Source organism: Canis lupus, chromosome 28 (assembly GCF_003254725.2).
Source record: "Canis lupus dingo isolate Sandy chromosome 28, ASM325472v2, whole genome shotgun sequence".
In the NCBI taxonomy this organism is placed as follows: Eukaryota; Metazoa; Chordata; class Mammalia; order Carnivora; family Canidae; genus Canis; species Canis lupus.
The window spans coordinates 7196518-7209553 of record NC_064270.1 but is presented as its reverse complement, the minus strand read 5'-3'; the positions used below and the strand labels follow the sequence as shown (position 1 = coordinate 7209553).

Here is a 13036-nt window from a genome sequence, read left to right as displayed (position 1 = left end):
CAGGTTTGTTAAACAGCCTAGACTAACCATATAATAAAACATACAAAGTATAAAAGAGAATGAAGAGATCTGTATGTGTGTTGACACAGGAAACTGTTTCACAAGTCTTAAGTGAAAAACCAAATTCAAGTAAAAGGTGTGAATAGTGTAAACCCATTTATGTGGGAGACAATGGTAACAGCAACAATCACCACACTGTTAATAGTCTTCATCAAAGGTAGGTGAGATTACAGAATATTTTTTTAGTTTCTTCATTATACTGTCCTTAATGTTTGAATTTTTAAACAATGAGTATGAATTGAAGACGTTATACTGAGTAAAAGAGATCAGACACAAAAGATCACAGAGTATATGATTCTATTTGCATGAAATGTCCAGAATAAGCAAGTCCATAGAAACAGAAAGCAGATTAGTGATTACCAGGGGCTGGTATGAGGGAGGATGGGGCGGGGTGACTGCTTAATGAACACGGGGTGATGAAAATGTTTTGGAAATAGATAAAGGTGAGGGCTGCACATTGTAAATGTACTGTTTGCCACTGAATTATACATTTTTAAATGGTTAACTTATGTTTTATGAATTTTGTCTTAATTAAAATAAAGTATTTTCCTAAGTGGGGAAATCTCAGTATCTACATCTACATATGCTCTTCCATGGGCTTTGGGCAAATTGCTTATCTTTGCTATGTCAGTTTGTTCATCTATAAAATAAAAAGAGTTGAAGCAGCTGGTCTCTAAAATCCATCAAGGCTCTAGTACTCTGATTCTGGACACATTCAACTTTTATTCATTCTCTTGTAATTCAGGCTGACTGCATAAGCTGTTTTTCTGATGTCATATTGCTGACCTAATATTAAGAGGAAAGAAGGTAAACCACTATTTTCAGAGATCACAAATGTATAGATTCATCTAAGCCCAATAAAAAATGGCAAGTGATCACAGAAAAAAATGCAGGGCAAGAAAGTCAGAGTAGTAAAGTTAATAATCACAGGTAACATATGTCTTCCATGGGCCAGGCACTGTGCTAGATGCCTTATGAATATTATTCGTATTTTCACAGGCAATCCTTAGAAGAAAACAGTAGAGTTCCAAAGGGTAAATAACTTACCCAAGAATGCACATCTAGTAACAGGCAAAGTTGTATTGAAACTCAGGTCTATTTATACTCCAAAATTCATGTTCCTTCCATTTATTCATGCTGTTTTCCAAAAAGAAGGAATTAAGGAAAATGACCTGGTAATGAAAGTAAGGAAATACAAAAGCAAACTGGAAAGAAAAGACAATGAAAAATGAAAAGGGAATGATCAATGAAAATCCAAGATTATCCCTATGGTTGAGAGTAGATCCTCCCTGAGCCAATGTTCATCTTGATCCTCTGGTATGCCTTCTGTAAAATTATGACAAACTGTTCTTTCACCATAATCTGCCAAAAGAAAAAAAAAAGTTTCATTTAAAGAAAGTTTAAAGAGTTTAAAGAATCTTAAGCCTATATTTCCAGAAAGAAGGTCTAAAAAATCATTGGATTGAATATTACTGAGTGGGTATTATTTTGTCCTTTCATTTTAACAAAGAAAGGAGCTACAAAAGAAAAAGAAGTATCTTCCAAAATAGATAAATGAGAGGTATATAAAAATAATTAGAATCAATTGAAAGAATAAGAGATATTTGGAGGATAGAATATTTAAAGAAAGCAAGTGTACAAGTCATTAAGATAGAGCAGCCCTGGTGGCCCAGCGGTTTAGCACTGCCTTCAGCCTGGGGCGTGATCCTGGAGACCCGGGATTGGGATGGAGTCTCACATCAGGCTCCCTGCATGGGGCCTGCTTCTCCCTCTGCCTGTGTCTCTGCCTCTATCTCTCTCTGTGTATCTCTTGTGAATAAATAAATAAAATCTTAGAAAAAAAAAAGTCATTAAGATAAAGAATCAAAGAATCAGATACAATTACTATCCAGTAATGTTAAAGCAGTTAAAACTGTGAGGGAGCAGTAGAGACCAGTTATAGTTTTCCCAGCATGACAAGTTGCTTAATAAAAGACATTTAAAGTTTTGGGAACTGAGGGCAAAGTATGTCCCAGACCTTCATTTGCAAAAGACACGAGACCACTGGTTAGTGAAAGTCACTTGCAAAAATCATGGAAGAGCCAGTGGATAAGCTGCCTGGTAAGTCTGGAGGGAATGATTACTTCATTATGGAACCAAAGAAGGAAATGGAAAAGGGAAGGTGGTCAATACTCTAAGAATGGCAGGTTTGACCATTAGCCAGAGTAAAAATCCTTTAGAGATAAGGTAGACCTAAAAACTGTCTATCAATGAACCACTTTTCAAATCGAACACATCAAATAAGGAAGGGAATCCTCAAATAGGAGGAAAAGAAAAAACAAGCAGCATGCATAGAACCAAAGAGCCAGAAAAGGCCACTACATTGATTGGACAGGTTTTCATTGCTTGAGGCAGCCCAGTCAAGGAACTACCAGATCTGAAATACAAACCACATGATTGCTCATCAAGCTGGCTGCCTATAGGGCTACACCCTGGAGCCTTTCCATCCAGATTGGAAAGGAAGAAGTAAAATTATCTGTATCCACAAACAGTATGATCAGCTACGTGGAAAAGACTAAGGAATCTACCAAAAAATCTAGTAAAACTAACAGCAAGATCATAGAATACTAAGTCAACATACAAAAATCAATTATAGGGGCACCTGTTTGGCTCAGTGGTTGAGCATCTGCCTTCAGCTCAGGTCATGATCCCAAGGTCCAGGGATCAAGTCCTGCATCAGGCTCCGCAGAGGGAGCCTGCTTCTCCCTTATGTCTCTGCTTCTCTCTCTGTATCTCTCATGAATAAATAGATAAAATATTTTTTAAAAATCAGTTATATTTCTATATACAAGCAACAAAAAATTGGAAATGAATTTTTTTTAAGTCCATGTATAATAGCATCCAAAAACATAAAATAAGAGCTGTCCGGGGGCACTTGGGTGGTTCAGTCAGTTGGACATCCAACTCTTGATTTTGGCTCAGGTCATGATCTCAGGGTCATGGGATCAAGCCCCACACCAGGCTCTGTGCTCAGTGGAGAGAGTCCACTTGGGAAGTTTTCCTCATGATCAAAAGAGAAGCTTGAGGATTTGGGGTAAGAGAGCCTTTTTTGGACCTTTAGAGATAGTTGTCTAAAATGTGATGACTGTAACTATGGTAGCCATCTTGAAACCACAAAAAAAGACAAGTTGAATAAAACGTAGCAGAGAAAGTATCCATGCCCAAGACTGCTAAATCACTGCCCAACCTGGGAATACCCTATCTTTAGATATTTTTAGATATCTTTAGGTATTTTAGAATAGTAAACAATAAATATAAGCCATTTTTCAGTAAGCATTCTGAAAACATCCTGTAACATTGGTCAGTAAGAAACAGACAACTCCACAGAAAATTGGATAAAAGATACAAACAAAACTTACATAAAATGAAATGCAGATAGGTAAAAAAAAATCCCAAAAGATGCTCAACTTTGCTAAAAATTTAAAAAAACACACCAATAAACAAGTTTTTTTTTTTTTTGCCTAGTAGACTTATAAAATTTAGTAATACTAGAGTTGATAAGTATGTGAGGAAACAGGGCTTCTCAGATTTCTGAGTAGATTGCGACTGGTATACTAGGACACAATTTAGCATAGTTTATTAAAATTTAAAATGTGCATACCCTCCAACCCAACAATTCTACAGAAATACTCACACATCCACACAAAGATGTTTACACAAGGATGTTCAGTTAAGCCAAAAACAAAACAAAACCTCAAATCGTCCAAAGTCCATGAATAAGGAATTGAGTAAATAATTTATAATCTATGCTGCAGTGGAATAGCCACAGTCATACAAAATAATGGGGTAAATCTGTGTACATTAGCATTTGAATCTATTCAAGATATACTTAAGGAAAACATGCAAGTTGAGGAAGACTAGGTATGCATTCCATTCTCTCGTCTTTTTTATTTTTGGTGAAGAAAAATGCTTTTATATGTACTGAAATAAATCTGGTACAGTATATAACAAAGAATTACCACTAGGAAGTTGATATGGAGCCCTTCAACTTTAAACTTTATATATTTCTGTGTTTAGGAGTGTGTATACGCACATGTTTATGTATTTACTGCTTTTGCAATTAGAAAAAAATTATTTTAAGCTAATCAAGCAACAGAAAGAGCTGGTTTTCCATTGGCATTGACTGCTGTTCTAAGAGAGTTGTAGCCAAATATCTCAACTCTTCCCAGATAACATGAAGCCTAAGATGCTAGATCCAGCCTGGGAACCTGTCTCTTGTACAGAGCTTGAGACTGGCCTAGTGGCTGCTAAATGAAGTTCCAAGAGACAGCATCCAGGGACAAAAGCTAAAGAGATAGCCAAAGAGCTCACCCAAAGGGGCCAGGCAAAGAGGCAAAATCCACTGGATGAGAACCTCTGACACCAACTCAATGCCAGCTGGCACTGAATGGAGGGTGGTTGTGGCTCTGAAGAGATCTGAACAGCTGAGGTGAAGTGTAGCTCACAGGGCATCTGCCACCTCAGAAGCCAGAAGGGAGGAAACCAAGAGGTAGGAAGCCATCAGTGAATAACTCTAGTATAAAGAAGCAATAAAGCATTATGCTTGTTTCAATTTCCTATTTAGAATGGTTTCAGGTTTTAAAAAAGGAAAAAAGAAAACATTTACCTTCTTAAATTATAGTTTTTTAGGTGTAACTTAATTTCTTTCCAGTCAGAGGTCTGTGAAGATTTGCATACTGCCTTGATGCAAATAATTTTTTTAAGAGTATCTCATTATACCCCACTGGCTTGGAGGGATTTTATAGAATCATGCCCATCCGTTTTCCTTTGACATTTGATTTTGGTAAATGATCATCATATGGGAGAGTTGCAGCAAGATGGCACCCCCAACTCCTGAAGCATTGGGCTGGGAGAAAGAAGATCCCTTTACCCTTTCTATCCCCAAAAGCTATTTGTCTGAGCCCTCTAGGGCAATCAGCCATTACCCAGTCCGCAGAGCTGAGTGAGAAGTCCTTTTTAGGCAAGACATTAAAAGAAGTTGGCTGAGCAGATCTAAAACCCTTGGTCAACAGGGCGGAGCCAGCCCTGGGGCAGAAGTATTACTTCACAGTTGCATCGGCTTCCTGTGGCTGCCAATAGAGGCAGCATCTGGCAGCCAGCCCACCGCAGAGAAGAGGGAACTCCGCGGAGAAGAAACTAGCACTGAGGCCCCAAAGGTGGAAGTGCAGCCTGAGAAACTTGAGCCAGCCTGGGACTGCGGGGCTGCCAGCTTGCCCAGCCCCTCTGCAGAGCATGGTGGGGCCTTCAGTAGCCCTCGGGCTTTACAAGCCTGGTGGGCCTCCCATACATTATTTAATCCCTATTGTTTATTTCATAAGGCTATGAGGCAGGTGCTATTATTTTTCCATTTTTCAGACAGAGAAACTGAAGCTCACAGAGGTGAAACAACTTGCCCCAGGGCAGACAGAGGAGCCAGGATTCAAACCCCCTGTGTGGTCCGTCCAGAGCCGGGACTAGGACCACAGCAACTTCAGCTTTCAAGTGAAAATCCAGATGATGAGGTAAAGGTTAGTACTGCCTCCAACTGACCCTGGGGATTGGACCAATCTTGTCTCCTCCCTCGTAGGTAATATTTTGGTTTTCCTTCCTTGCACACAACCAGGCAAATGACTGCAATTCTAAAAAGAGATAAATATAAAAACAAGAAGTGAAACACTGCAGACACCTGAAACCCGACCATTTCTGCAAGCTCGAGCTAGCAGAGCCGCCACACAACAGAAATAGTTCTGTCCTGTTTAGATAGGCTTTGTTTTGCTACATGGCTGCATATGCAGTGAAGTGATATCAAGTCCTAAGGGTCCACTCCTTTGATGAGTTAAACACACAAAGGCCTACATTTTGATGTAATCTGATAGCATGTAGTTAAGTCCTAGACAAACTGCAACTGTGAGGAAGTGATAAACCCAACTTCCTGCACAGAGCTGCCTGAGATAACACTTTCCATGGACTGGAAGAAAAAAAAGAGAGAGAGAGAGAGAGAGAGAGACATGATTGCTACCGAATTTGAAAAGAACGATTTCATTCTTAATAAATAAGCCCTTTTCCGTGGGGCTCCAGCAACAGCTAAGAAAACCGACTGCAGTCGGGTGAGGATGTAGCATTTCCACAGATTACTTAATTCTGACTTTTATTCATAGCCAATATCAGTCACGGAAGATTCACTTGATTTTTGTCTTAAGGATCCTTTAGCTCAAACTCGAAATCTCAGGAATCTTCTTGGCCAGGAGACCATCCCCACAGTCAACCAAGAACTCACATTGGGGCCACTGAGGTTGCGTTCCCACTGAGTCATTAAAGAGGTTGATTCAGCCTGAGTAAACACACGTTGGAAATGTTGCCAACTTACTGAAGGACCAGTTGCTATTTCCACGATGCCAGAACAAGGTCAGAGTGACGGTTTCACTAAGTGGTCTCATAAATTGTGTCATATACAAACAACCAATAAGAGCTGCCTGTGTTGGGAATTTTCTAGGACTCCATTCATTCATTCATTAATTTAGCAAGTAGTTGTTGAGTGCGTACTAAATGCTGGGAAATACAAGGGCGAACCAAGAAAGAATCAGCCCCTTCCCTCAAGGACGACTTGGGGAGACAGATATGAAAGGAAACATACAAATGCGTGTAAACCACAAATTATATTGAGTGCTCTGAAGAGAGAAGGACAGGGTGGCCTGATTTTGGTCTTGGATGGGGTGGTCACTTCCCCGATCACATATGTAATGTTTAGGCCTGAGTCATCCAAGCAGACCAAGAGTGAGGGAAGAGAGTTTCAGCAGAGACAATTGGCCCTATCGAGGTCTTGAGTGGGGAAAGAGGTTGGTGCTTTCAGGAGCTAAAGGAAGGCCACGTGTGTGTCAGAATAAATTGAATGAGGAGGAGAGAGACTTATGACATAAGCCTGGAAAGTACAGAGGTGCCAGATTGGGTAGGGACCTTGCAGGCCATGGAAAGGAGTCTGGCCCTATTCTAAGCACATTGAGGATCATTCCAGAAAACACTGCTAAACCTCTAATAGTGTTTTGCTTTTTTTTTTTTTTAAAGATTTTATTTATTTATTCATGAGAGACACACAGAGAGAGGCAGAGACATAAGCAGAGGGAGAAGCAGGCTCCCCGTAGGGAGCCTGATGCAGGACTCAATCCCAGGACCCCGGGATCATGACCCCAGCCAAAGGCAGATACCCAACTGCTGAGCCACCCAGGCGTTCCTAATGTTCTGCTTCTAGATTGTTTTCTAGGCAAGGATCTCTGAGAAATGCAGCAGCTCTAACATTCTTTGGGAGAAATTGTGAGATAAAGTCTCTACAAGTAATTTAGACCTTCAAAGGTATTCCCCTCATTTTAAGCCGGTTCAGCCAAGGCCCAAACTAGGATGGAAAAAAATAAAATCAGAATGATAAAAAATTAATGAATCAGATGTTATTTTATTATTTTAATATGATTATAGAGTCACATGGTAGTACTTTATAGATAGACTGGCCATTTGGACCAATCCTCTTGTTTAACAAAAGGAGAAAACAAGGCCTGGAAATGACTTTGGAGGTTCCTTTGCTGCAGTCATTAGGATGTTAAGTGAAGGTCCTGGTGCTGAACACCTCACCAGCCTGTCACTGAAGGCAATGGATCTGAAACACTGGACTTCCAATGTGAAAACCAGTTTCAAGTTTTCCCTCCTTAGGGCTTCTTAATGGGTTGGTTTTTTTCCACAGTCTAGTGATTTAAAGAGCCTTAAGGCACAGGTTAATAAAAGTCATTTTTTCCCCTTGTGGCTTTCCCAAGTCCTGACCCTCGTATTTCTGAGAACCGAATCTGTGTAAGCCCCACTGGCTACATGGCCCTCAACTCTAGGGATTTTGAAGTACTGAGTATCATTAGATACTTGCTTTTCATTCTGAGGCTCCTGACAAGGGATCCTGGCTTCCTTCAAATGAAGAAAGGGAACTTGCTGGTTTGAGATTGAATCATGTTATTTAAAAAAAATATTGACACCTCCAGAAACAATGAGACATTACCTTTGCTATTCTGATGGCTTTCCACTTGGGGCTGACTGGATTCTAGCTATGTAGTAGCTTTCTGACCTCAGTACAGTTTCATTTAGTTGACCTCAGATAAAATCCCCTACCTCCCTGAGCCTCTGCTTTTCTTCAGATGATGCCTAAGACCCTTGCATGTCCAACATTCTTTATGTCCAAGACAAATCAAAACATGTTTAGAATCTCAGCAGAAAATGCCCTTAGTATCATCACTTTAGGATGGAAGGAAGGAAGAAGAGAGGGAGAGAGAAGGAGAAAGTGGGGGATAGAGGGAGGAAGGGAAGGTGGGAGGGAGGAAAGATAAAAAGGCAGGAAAAGAGGGAAGAAGTCATTAGTGAACAAACTAAAGGAAGGAAAAGGGAAAAAAGCTGTGCTTTCCAAACCTCTCTGCAACATTAGTAGAAATATATTAGGCTTGAGTTGTGCATAAGTTATTGTTTATTTAGCCATCAAAACACAGCCCAGTGGAGTATACCTAAGTATCCGTTGCAGACTCTGACTCTGGCTACCTTATGCGTCAGCAACTTCTGTTTAAGAAAACAAATGAAGTTTCAAGAAAAAAATCATTAGAGAAGAGTAATGCTTTTTATCTTTTAAATGTGAAATGCTTTATATTGCAAAGATTGTGTGAATCACTGACATCTATGAAAATCACTTAGGGGCTCCTGGGTGGCTCAGTCAGTTAAGCACCTGCCTTCACTCAGGTCGTGATTCCAGGGTCCTGGGATGGAGCCCCACATCGGGCTCCCTGCCTTCTTCTCCCTCTCCTTCTTCCTTTCCCTCTGTTCCTGCTTCTACTCTCTCTCTCTCTCTCTCATGTGCACTCTCTAAAAAATAAATAAAATATTTAATTTTTTTAAAAAAGAAATAAAATCACTTAGCCCAGAGCCTTGCACTTAGTAAGTGCTCAGTAATTGTTATATAATGCTATAATTCATACTCCAGAGAACCAGAACGCCCAAAATCCAGACCTCTGAATTGCTATATGATTTAAGCAGGTGTCTCCACCTTTCTGAGTTTGTTTTCTAAATTTGTAAGAGGAATGGATTGGATTGAATTGAATGAGGTAGTATTTACGGCTTTTCCACTTGCTGTTTTCCAAGTCCATTTCTAATGTATTAGGGCTCCCATGTTTGAATTGAACATTAATATCATTTTAATGAAAATAGTTTTGGGGTGCTTGGGTGGCTCAGTTGGTTAAGCATCTGACTCTTGATTTCAGCTCAGGTCATGATCTCCAGATCATGAGATCAAGCTCCATGTGGGGTTCTGCACTGAGCATAGAGCCTGCGTAAGATTCTCTCTCTCTCTCTTTCTTCCTCTGCCTCTCCCCTACTCCCCTCCAAAAAAAGAAAATAAAAGAATTTCTTTCTCACATCATATTATAAAGCACCTACATAAATGTGCAGAGCATTATTCTTTCCTTCCCTAAAGTAGATTTTGGAACATTAAAATTAAAGATAAATAAATTAGATTAACATTTGCTTAAAGGGCCAATTATAAGGCTAAATTTTGGGCAACTAATTGAAATGTAAACCCTCTTCAGAAATGTCAGGTTAGGGAGCCTGGTCCTAATATTGCATTGTGGTATTTGGAGGACTGTCAGAGTTTGCCCAAGCTCTGCTGGTTCTTAATTCAATCACAACACCTGCTCAAGACTCAGGACTTCCTACAACTAGATTTTAAACACTCCTAGGAGACTGCCATTCCCCTGAGGGCTTCTCTTCAAGTAAAAATGTTTTTGCCTCCCAAATTGAGTCAACACATCTGTTCCTACCTATCTTAAAAGCTTCATCAATTCAATAGTTGTCCAAAAGGAAGAGGGGGGGAAAAAAAGCTATTGTGTGATGAAAAATTTTGGCAAATGTTATGAAAACACATTCTTAAAACATCTCTCATTTCTGAGAAACAAAGTAAAATGTATGAATTGTTTTTTTGTTTTATGACTAACAAAATGATTCATTGCTACAATGAGGTATTTTGACCATATCTACATAAAACAAGTACCAACATTCAATTGAAAAAATAAAAATAACTCAATTAGAAAAATAAACTTTGAGTACCTCCTCTCTAAAGGCACTGAATGTGGCCTCAAAACACTAGGCAAGTTGTCATGCTCAAGTTTAAGCTATTTAAGTGTTAACTGTAGCTTCTATGCACTGAGAAGTTTCTTTACAACTAGTCCCCTAACAGTAGCCACCAGCCACATGTGCCTATTGAGCACTTGAAATGTGGCTAGTCAAATTGAGATGTTTTGTAAGAGTAAAATACACACTAGATTTAGAAGACTTAGGACAAAAAGAGAATGTAAAATATTTTGTTAATAATTTCATATCAATTGTATATTAAAATGACACTATTTTGAATATGTTGGGTTAAAAACATATTGTTGACTTAAGTTCATCTGTTTCCTCTCACCTTTTTAATGTAGCTATTAGAAAACCTAAAATTACATATATAACTTGAATTTGGTTCACATTATATGTTTTGGGGGAACATCTGGCTTAGACTCTTGGTTTATTGTTTATTCTAAGACTTAGAATCCACCTAAGAGTTCTTCGTAACAAATACTTCATTCTTATTTCAAGAAAGATTTCTGCCTGGCGTGGTCTTATAGATTTGTAAGTACAAACTAAACTTATAAAAGTACATCTGGAGTGATGAATATCTATTTGAATGAAAAGACATTCATATTAAACTTGGTGGGAAAATAAAGGTTTAAAAACAGTATATAATGAAAAAAATACTCACCCTCAATTAAAGAAATATAATTAAGACAAAATAAGGTGAGGCAACTGGGTGGGCCAGTTGGGTAAGCATCTACCTTTGGCTTAGGTCATTATCCCAGGGTTCTGGGATCGAGCCCGGCATCGCTTGCATCTCCCCCCTCCTGCCATTCTCCCTGCTTATGCTTTCTCTCTCAAATAAATAAATAAAATCTTGTAAAAAAGAAAAGACAAAATAAGGCAAGTATTTAAAAGTTTCACAATACCCACTATTGATGCTGATGATGGGAAACAGCATTTCCATATGCTATTTGTGGGAGTATAAATTGGTACAAGCTCTTTAGAGGGTAACTCAGCAATAGCTATTAAAATTTATAATGCATATACCCTTCAATCCAGGATTTCCATTTCAGAGATTTTACCCTAAAGTAATACAGACAAATGTATCCTCGATTTGTAATAGCAAAAGACTGCAAATGATCTAAAGGTCCATCTATAAGAAACTGGATAAATGTTTTGGCATATTCATATACCAGAATACTATACTGCCAATAAAAATGATGACAGTCTCAATATTAGTAGTAGTATTAAGAATTATTATATTGGGATGCCTGGGTGGCTCAGTGGTTGAGCATCTCCCTTCAGCCCAGGGCATGATCCCAGAGTTCCAGGATCCAGTTCCACATCAGGCTCCCTGCATGGAGCCTGCTTCTCCCTCTGCCTATGTCTCTGCCTGTCTCTGTCTCTCTCTCTGTGTCTCTCATGAATAAATAAATAAAATCTTAAAAAAAAAAAAAAAGAATTAGGGCAGCCCCGGTGGTGCAGCAGTTTGGCACTGCCTGCAGCCCGGGGTGTGATCCTGGAGACCCCAGATCGAGTCCCACATTGGGGTCCCTGCGTGGGGCCTGCTTCTCCCTCTGCCTGTGTCTCTGCCTCTCTCTCTCTCAATAAATAAATAAATAAATAAATAAATAAATAAATAAATATTATATTAAGATATAGTAAATAAAAAGGCACAGTGCAGGAATTAGTTATTTACTCAGAATTATTTGAGATTATGTTTTCTGCCATCATACAGAATGAAAGTCTAAAATAGTCATTAAACTGAATTATAGAAAAAAGTTATATTTTTCGTCATCAACTGAGTTTGGGGGACTAAACATTTATTATACCTGCTACATTTGTGTTTATAGAGGTCTTTCTGGAATCAGAACAGATTGAAGAGTAGGACTAGAAGGCATTATGTAAGGGCCTGGCACACAATAAGCACTCTATAAATGCTTGTTGTCATTATTAGACATAATAATTCAAGCTAAAAGAGATGCAAACTAAACCAAGGTAGTGACAGCAAGAAAAAAAAAAAAGAGAAATGAGCCATGTGCTAGCTATCAAAAAAGCATAATGGACAGGAACTTGAGACTAAAATCAGGTAGGAGCTTACAAGCTGGAGCAAGCCTCCAGGATAATTTCCAAGGTGAGATGGAGAAGCCAGTGGATGATGGAGCCCATCTCTGAGTCAGGACACTCAGGAGAAGATGCAACTTTGAGGAAAAGATAAATTCAGTTTGGGACATTATAAATTTCTTAAAAATTTTTATTTCTTTCTTTATTTGAGAGAGCACAAGCAAGGGGGTGGTGGGTAAAGGAGCTGAGGAAGAGGGAGAGCATAGAGCCTACTTCTCCCTCCTCCTGTGTCTCTGCCTCTCTCTCTCTCTCTATGTCTATAATAAATAAATAAATAAATAAATAAATAAATAAATAAATAAATAAATCTTTAAAAAAAATAAGATGTGAGGAAAAAAACTAGATTTTTCTGAAGTTCAGAAAAAGATTGAAAAGAAGTTAAAGAGAGATACTTGGGTCACAGATTTCTTTAATGAGGAAGATTTAGTACAGCTACTTGACAAGGACAGTGATCCAGTGAAAAGGGAAAGGTTGAAGGACAGAGATAGAGATGATGGAAATGGAGATAGAGATAGAGATGAGAAATGGAGATGACAGATAGACATAGAGATGGAAAAGAGAGATGGAAATGGAGACAGAGATGATAGATTAAGACATGGAGATAGAGATGGAGATGAGAGATGAGAAATGGAGATAACAGATGGAAGCAGAAATGGATATGGAAATGAAGACAGAGATGGAGACAAGCAGATGACAAATGGAGATAGAGATGGAG

General features: G+C 38.8%; 1 long non-coding RNA gene across 2 annotated transcripts in view; it reads right to left on the bottom strand.

The window, feature by feature from the left end:
* Positions 1–210: 210 nt before the first annotated feature.
* The window catches only part of LOC112672067 (uncharacterized), a 64926-nt gene continuing 52100 nt past the window's right edge, over positions 211–13036 (bottom strand). Inside the window, exons 5-6 of one of the 2 annotated variants that reach the window (XR_004810320.2) lie at positions 1108–1422; positions 212–846 (exon numbers count right to left, since the gene is read on the bottom strand). This is a non-coding gene — a long non-coding RNA (uncharacterized LOC112672067). Of the gene's footprint in view, positions 1423–13036 lie in introns of both variants that reach the window. The other variant, XR_004810319.2, reaches the window with a different exon arrangement.